This window comes from Eumetopias jubatus, unplaced genomic scaffold (assembly GCF_037043125.1).
Source record: "Eumetopias jubatus isolate StellerSeaLion01/CBP00866 unplaced genomic scaffold, mEumJub1_p1.0 scaffold_2, whole genome shotgun sequence".
NCBI classification, from domain to species: Eukaryota; Metazoa; Chordata; class Mammalia; order Carnivora; family Otariidae; genus Eumetopias; species Eumetopias jubatus.
Window position 1 is genome coordinate 50,376,433 of NW_028274808.1, and position 7,983 is coordinate 50,384,415.

At 42.3% G+C, this 7,983-nt stretch overlaps 1 pseudogene; it reads left to right on the top strand.

Annotated features, from left to right (window-relative positions):
• The first annotated feature begins 1,352 nt into the window (after positions 1–1,352).
• LOC114217490 (small ribosomal subunit protein uS10 pseudogene) lies at positions 1,353–1,836 on the top strand (annotated as a pseudogene).
• The last annotated feature ends 6,147 nt before the right edge of the window (positions 1,837–7,983 follow it).

The window sequence follows — 7,983 nt, forward strand, 5'->3', positions numbered from 1 at the left end:
AGTATTTACGATTTTTAATTATGTATTTACATAATGTATTTACTAATGTACATGGGATCTTTCATTTCCGGTATTAGTAATTTGTATCTTCTCTTCGTTTTGCTTGGTTAGTCTGGCCACAGGTTTATCGATTTTATTGATCTTTTCCAAGAATCCACTTTTAGTTTTGTTGATTTTCTTTATTGATTTTCTGTTTTCAGTTTCATTGATTTCTACTCTAATTTTTGTTATTTCTTTTCTTGTGCTTACTTTGGATTTAATTGGCTCTTTAGGTTCTTTACCTTTTTTTTTTTTTTTAAGCTCCATGCTGTGCATGGAGCCCAACACAGGATTTAAACTCATGACCCTGAGATCAAGAGTGAGATGCTTAACCAACTGAGCCACCCAGGTGCCCTAATTTACTCTTCTCTTTGAGTTTCCTAAGGTGGAAGCTTAGATGATTGGGTTCAGGTCTTCTTTCTTTTCTAATATATGCACTCAATGCTGAAAGTGTCCCTTTATGCACTGCTTTCACTACATCCTACAAATTTTGATAAGTTGTATTTTCATCTAGTTCAAAATATTTTAAAATTTCTCTGGAGACTTGTTTGACCCATGTGTTACTTAGAAGTATGTTGTTTCTTCTCCAAATATTTTAGAATATCTTTATGTTATTGATTTCTAGTTTAATTCGGTTATGCTTTGAGAGCATGCTTTGTATAGTTGCTATTTTTTTAAATTTGTTAAGATGTGTTTATGGCCCAGAATGTGGTCTCTCTTGGTGACTATTCCGTGTGACCCGAGGGGAATGTGTTTTCTGTTGTCGTTGAGTGAAGTAGTTAGTAGATGTCAATTATGTCCATTGATTGGTGATGTTGAGTTCAACTTTGTCCTTACTGATTTTCTGACTGCTGGACCTGTCCGTTTCTGACAGACGACCATTGAAGTGTCCAACTATAATAGTGGATTCATCTATTTCTCCTTGCAGTTCTGTCCATTTTAGTCTCACATATTTTGACACTGTTGTTACGCACGTACACACTAAGGATTATTATGTCTTCTTGAAGAATTGACTCCTTTAGCATTGTGTAATACCCCGCTTTATCCCTGATAATTTTCCTTGCTCTGAAGTCCACTTTGTCTGACAGTAGTATAGCTACTCTAGTTTTCTTTTGATTAGTGTTAGCATGGTATATGTTTTTCCATCTCTCAGATTTTTTTAAACTATTACATGAAATCTATCACTGATGAAATTATTACTTTGGAAAATATAACTACTCTTGCAGTATAGTAAGCTATTTTCAGTCATTCATACTTTAGTATGAATTAGTATATAAGATCCTTTTAAAGGTAAAGATAACTCTTTGAGGAAGACGCGGTCGCAGCTGCAGCGGTGCTTTGCACGCCCCGCTCCTGCTCCTGACTCACCGCTGTTCGCTCTCACTGAGGAACAAGTCAGGAAGCCGCGCCGCAGCCATGGCTTTTAAAGACACCGGGAAGACACCTGTGGAACCGGAGGTGGCGATTCACCGAATTAGAATTACTCTCACCAGCCGCAACGTAAAATCTTTGGAAAAGGTATGTGCTGACTTGATCAGAGGCGCAAAGGAAAAGAATCTCAAAGTGAAAGGACCGGTTCGGATGCCTACCAAGACTCTGAGAATCACTACAAGAAAAACTCCTTGTGGTGAAGGTTCTAAGACCTGGGATCGTTTTCAGATGAGGATCCACAAGCGACTCTGATTTGCACAGTCCTTCTGAGATTGTTAAGCAGATTACTTCCATCAGTACTGAGCCAGGAGTTGAGGTTGAAGTCACCATTGCAGATGCTTAAATCAACCTTTTTAATAAATTGATTATCAGTTGTTAAAAAAAAAAAAGGTAAAGATAATTTTACATGGAAGGAAATGGGGAAGTTGTAAGAGATTAAGGGTCTGTAACTGAGACAGGAAGATGGAAGCTCCATAGAGAGAAAGGAGAGGTAGTCAGATGTAAAAGGCAAATCTTGTGCTCTTTGAGATTTATGCACAAGGCTGATATAGCCTGAGTGGTTTATAGCTTTCCTTTCGAAGTGAGTTTGTTAGCAGTTCTGCACTGAGTGTAGACTTGGGTATGGAGAGGTAGCTAGGAATGCACAAGGGCTCCAAGGAATGACCTGGTGACACCTAGTGGCTCCTTATAGGTCTATCTTAGAACTTGCTGTGGTTTCTCTCACTAAGCTTGGGAAATTGAGGGAAAGACAAAATTGATTCCCAGCCTTATTCCCCACGGTTCCCTTTTGCTTCCTTCTTTTAGCCACGTCTTCTTTTATCATCCTAAACCCTTTTTACTCAGACTGCATCAAGATAACCCCAGTATGTCTAGCTGTGCTCAACTCCAAGAAGCAGGACATTCTTTCAAAGCCCACTTCCTGTCAGTGTCTCAGGCTTGAGAGGATCTGTCCAGGCAGGACTGGCCTTTCAGCCAGGCTGAGCATGTGTTGTGTCTTGATGGTGTGATCTGAGGAGTGCCAGCAAGGTTGCCACATCCAAAAAATTTATTTTCTACTCATGCCTAAAATTCCACTCTTAATGATTCAGACCTGTTAACACCTGGTGCCTGGAAGGAAAAGACAGAGAGAAGATACTGGCTGTTTCCTTCCAATTTTGCTTCATGAATACCCATGACTAGCATTATAAAGGGACTTTTTTTAAAGATTTTATTTTTAAGTAATCTCTATATCCAATGTGGGGCTCAAACTCACAATCTTGAGATCAAGAGTCACATGCTCTACCAACTGAACCAGTCAGGTGCCCCTAAAGGGAACTCTGAGTATACAAAGGAATGTCTTACAACTTGGCAGTAAATGCCAACAATATTCAATACAAGGCCTCAAGGCTTTGGGGCAGGAGAGAGAATCAAAGAGGCTTTCAGTGACTATTTCTCAGGGGAAAGGGTAACAGCAGTGAGCTGGATTTGACCAAATTCGGACTAGATCATGCCATTTAACACATGGTCAATTAAATATCCTTGTTTGTATTCAGTATGCTCTATTACTTATATTCATGTAAAAGCAGATGAAATAAAGTTGCATACTGGCATCCTGCTATCTACTTTGTCTTTATTGGACCATATTTATTGTTACGGTATGATTTGGTAGCTTGATTAAAGTTCTGCTGAGTATTCCCATGACCACTTACTCTAATCTGTCTTCTTCCCATCTGTCTCCCATTTTTTTCTACTCTTCTCTTGTCAACCAATTCATATATAGATACCCCACAGTGATCCACATACATTGTTACTTTATGAAAATGGCTGCCTGTGGACATTCATGAAGATCAAATGCAGACCCATTTTTGTCAAACTTGGCCCAGGCCATAGCTCTAACTCCTATTTCTGGAGCCTTCTAACCAGCCCCCTCAGGCTCTGCTACCTGCAATCCTCCCACATGCATTTTGATAGCCTATCTAGGGAAGCCTGTCATTCAGCAGGGCAAAGTGGAAATATCCCTGGTCACAGTCAGGAGGTTTGGGTTTGGCCTCCTGTTCCACCATTTTCTACATATAAAAGATTCTCTGACATAAATAGAAGTTAACTAGTTCTACAAGAGAAAGGAGATCTTACCACGTGGAGGGATATGCCAAATGTGAAGAATATGCCAACGTTCAGAGCAGCATTATTCACAATAGCCCAAAGGTGGAAACAACCCAAGTATCTATCAACAGATGAAGGGATAAACAAAATGTAGTATGTTTATACAATGGAATATTATCCAGCCATGGAAAAGGGATGGAATTCTGACACATGCTGCAACATGAATGAACCTTGAAAATATTATGCTATGTGAAAGAAGCCAGACACAAAAGGACAAACATTGTATGATTCCATTTATATTAAATATCTAGAATATGCAAATTCCTATAGACAGTAAGTAGATTAGATGTTAGTGGAGGTTGGATGAATGGGAGTGTGGGGAATTATTGTTTAATAGGTACAGCATTCCTGTTTAGGGTGATGAAAAATTATGGAAATAGTAGTGATGGTTGCACAATATTGTGAATGTAATTAATGGCACTAAATTTTTCACTTAAAAATGGTCAGTTTTTTTAAAAGATTTATTTATTCACTTTAGAGAGAGACAGAGAGAGAGTTGGGGGGAAAATGGTGGCACAGAGTCTTAAGCAGACTCCATGCTGAGTGTGGAGCTTGAGGTGGGCTCGATCCCACGAGCCTGAGATCATGACCTGAGCCGAAACCAAGAGTCGGACGTTTAACTGACCGCACCACCCAGGCATCCTTAAAAATGGTAAGTTTTATGTTATATATATTTTGCCACAATAAAAAGATAGTAAAAAAAAAACCCCTAGGATTTAATAACAAAACTATAGATGTAACTTAAGATGCATGGCATGGGCATAGACTCACAGAGCTAGGAAAAGAGTAAAAACTTAGTGGAAACACAAACATGAAGGCCTAGAATCAAGAAAACACAACTTGTTTGGGAATGGCAACCTAGATAAGGGGAAGTTACCAGGAGCAGAGCAACAAGTAAAGCTGGAGGGATGAGTAGATGTCAGGTCAGGAAAAGCCTGTGTGCTGAGTGAGAGTGAACTTGACCCAGGAAAGGGTTCTTAAGTAGGAGGAACATACGTATGATCAGGTTTGCCTGTGAAACAGAGCACTCCTGCAGGTGTGGGGCATAGAGTGTACAAGAATAATATTAAAGCAGAGTGATGAGCATGAATACTGGCGGGTTAGGCTCTGCAAGAAATAGTAAGTGTGGCCCAGGTGCGCCACTCGTCTGCACCATATACAAGGCCCCCAAGGTCCAGGTTAGGTTATCTTGGTTTTCTTACCTGCCCTCACACAAGCTTTACTCTGTTCTAACAGGGAGGAAGTCCACGTGGGATTTAGCTCAGTTGACAAGAATGATCTGTGTGAGCCTGGAAGCTCTAAGCTAAATGTCTCTCTTCCTGGCAATGTTCTACCAGGAAAAGGCCCTAATAAGGGAAATACAAGAGGGGTGTTTCCCTCCAGTCTGAGAAAATTCTGATTGCCTCACCCGTGCCCTGAAGCTGCCTGTTGTACTTCTCCTACCCAGACTGGGTGAGCCTCACACGGGTCTGAAAGAATGCACTTCCTCCCTTCTGCCACCTGCTAGGTTTGGTGTTCCTGCCCATTTCCCCTCCCCACTCTCCTGGGGCATGTGTGTGGACCCTGCTTCTTTTTTTTTTTTTTTTTAAGATTTTAGTTATTTATTCATGAGAGACAGAGGAGGAGAGAGAGAGAGAAGCAGAGGGAGAAGCAGGCTCCCAAGGAGCAGGGAGCCCGATGCGGGACTCGATCCCAGGACCCCGGGATCATGACCTGAGCCGAAGGCAGACGCTCAACCATCTGAGCCACCCAGGCGCCCTGGACCCTGCTTCTTACTGAGCCACCTGCTGCCCATGGCTTGCCACGCACTAGGCCTGCTGTCCTGTTGGAGCCTCTGCTCCTAACCCACAAGGGGCTGGCCCTTCTGTCCGCCTTTCACTGGGGTGCTCCCAGCTTGGCTCCGTGCCAGCAGCCTCCCAGCCTTGAGACTCTGTTAAACCAACTCCCCAGGCCTGGTGGTGTGCTGGAGCTCCGGCTCTGTGTTCAGTGACCTCGTGTTGGTAGCTTGAGATCAGCCACGGCGGGAGTATCTGCGCCACAGAAATCCGTAAGCACCACAAATCAGAGCTTTTCTTTCTGGAGGTCCTTTTTATCAGTACACCACTGACCTGGCTTCTGGTTCTTTCAGAATTTAAACAAACAAACAAACTGATCCAGAAGTGTCAGACAGGGCTTCATTTATCTCAGAGATCTCCTGGGTCCTCATCACCTCAGAAGGCAGGAGGCAGGGCTCAGTGAAAATCTGGAGCTTCTCATCCCAACCATGTGGTAAGGTTAATTGGAAGAGACTGGCTCCGTTCAGAAAGACCACATTCCACCCTTGTGGGGCATCCTCCCCAAGCTGCAAGGGCTCTCATCAGCCTCTTGCACTAAAGCTGACTTCTTCAGCAGGAGGGCATTTGTGTGTGCCCTCTAGGGATGGGGGTCCTGCTTCCTGGAATTCTCAACCCATATTCTTTCTGCCCATGCTCCTGAGGTTCAAATGCAAGGGGTGCTGCCCTCCTCCTAGGCATTTGGACACGTCTTCAAGCCCTTCCTGCAGGAGGCTGGACACATCAGATACATTATTTATGAAGCCTCTAGGCCATTTTATCTCATTAACATCCCTGGTTTCAACTAAAAAGGCCTCGATGGTGTTAAAGGACAGAAGGAAGAAAGTTGTCATCAGTTTGGTTTGACTGGATTTAAGTTGTTAGGGTTTTGATACATGTGAGATGGTATACATTATACTATTGGTTTTGTCCTTGGGTGGGTGCAATTTTCATGAGATTACACTTGAATCCTGTGATGGGTTGAATTGTGTCTTCTCTCTGCTCCCCCAAATTAATAGATTAAAGTCCTAATCATCAGTACCTCAGATCATGACCTTATTTGGAAATACGGTTGTTGTGGACGTAGTTAGAGAAGATGGAGTCATACTGGAGTAAGGTGGGCCCCTAATCTAATATGACTGTCCTTATGTAAGGGGACCATTTGGACATAGGCACACATATAGAAAGAACATCATGTGAATGTGAAGATGGCCATCTACAAACCAAGAGAGGGGCCTGGAACAGATTTTTTTTTTTTCCCCTCACAGCTTTCAGAAAGAACCAACCCTGCTGATACTTTGATCTCCGACTTCCAGCTTCCAGAACCGTGAGAAAATACATTTCTGTTTAAGCCACCCAGTCTGTGGTACTTTGTTAAGGCTGTCCTAGCCGAGTAATACACCTCCCCTACCCCCCGCCCCTCAAGCTTATTTCCTTTTGTGTCCCACGAGGGTTTGCAGACAAGTAAAATTATCATGGTTCACTACAGCCTGAGAATTTTTTCTTTTTAGATAACTTTTTTTTATTACTTAGAGTGAGCTGAAACTGACGTATTGCAATGTCATCCAAAATTAGAACTAGTCCCAACAGTTTAGCAGTGTTTAAAAAGTTATTTAATGAAAATAAAGGAATCTTAAGACATATTAAACTCTATAAACTATTTATATTCCTCCAAAATTTCTTTATATTTGTGAACACATACATTTTCACAGGGTTGGAATCAATGGCCATGCGCTTCCTTTTGTTTTTTCTTTTTTTAAGTGGGCTCCTGCACAGCCAGAGCCCCAAAGTCAGGGCCTGAACTTAGGATCTGAGGAGCTGATCAAGATCCAAGCTGAGATCAAGAGTCAGGTGCTTAACCCACTGAACCACCCAGGTGCCCCAGCCATGTGCTTTCTTGTGTTCTATGTTTTTCATTTAACGTTATTTGTTAGAAACCATTCTACACAATGATACTATTCATATTCTTATTTAAAGAGCTACATATTGTTTTTGTGCCTTTCACGTATTATTAGTCATTTGTTATTTTCTAATTTTTACCATGAATACTTTTGTATAAGTTCCTTTTTTTACTCCTTTGAACTATTTCCTTGAGGTGTATGCCCAGAAGAGAAAGTCCTGGATTCCAGTTTCCTAGTTCCTGTTACATTTTTCCCCATATTCTCTAGACAGATTGAGCCCATCTGTGGTTTTACCAGAAATAAAAATTAAGTGCAGATTTCTCCATAATCTTGACGTCATTTTTGTCTTACAATTAAAAAAGTATTTTCCCGAGTTTAAAAAGCTTTCCTTAGTCTCCAAGTTCCTTTAGTTTTTACTTGTGTCACTACTGGGGGCGGAGGAGCCTCAGGGACTTTTAAAGCATCTGGGTTTATTCTGATACTTTACTGAGATAAGAGCGATATGCAACAGACACCAGCTCGCTGGGGTGGTCCTGGGTGGTCGGCCTTCCCTCCGGGCTGCAACTCCCACCGCAGCTGCGAGCACCCCGAGCCCCGGGACTCCCTTTGGAACGGCGCCCACCAGGGGTCAGCGTCCGCCCAGCCTTGGGCTCTGGCTT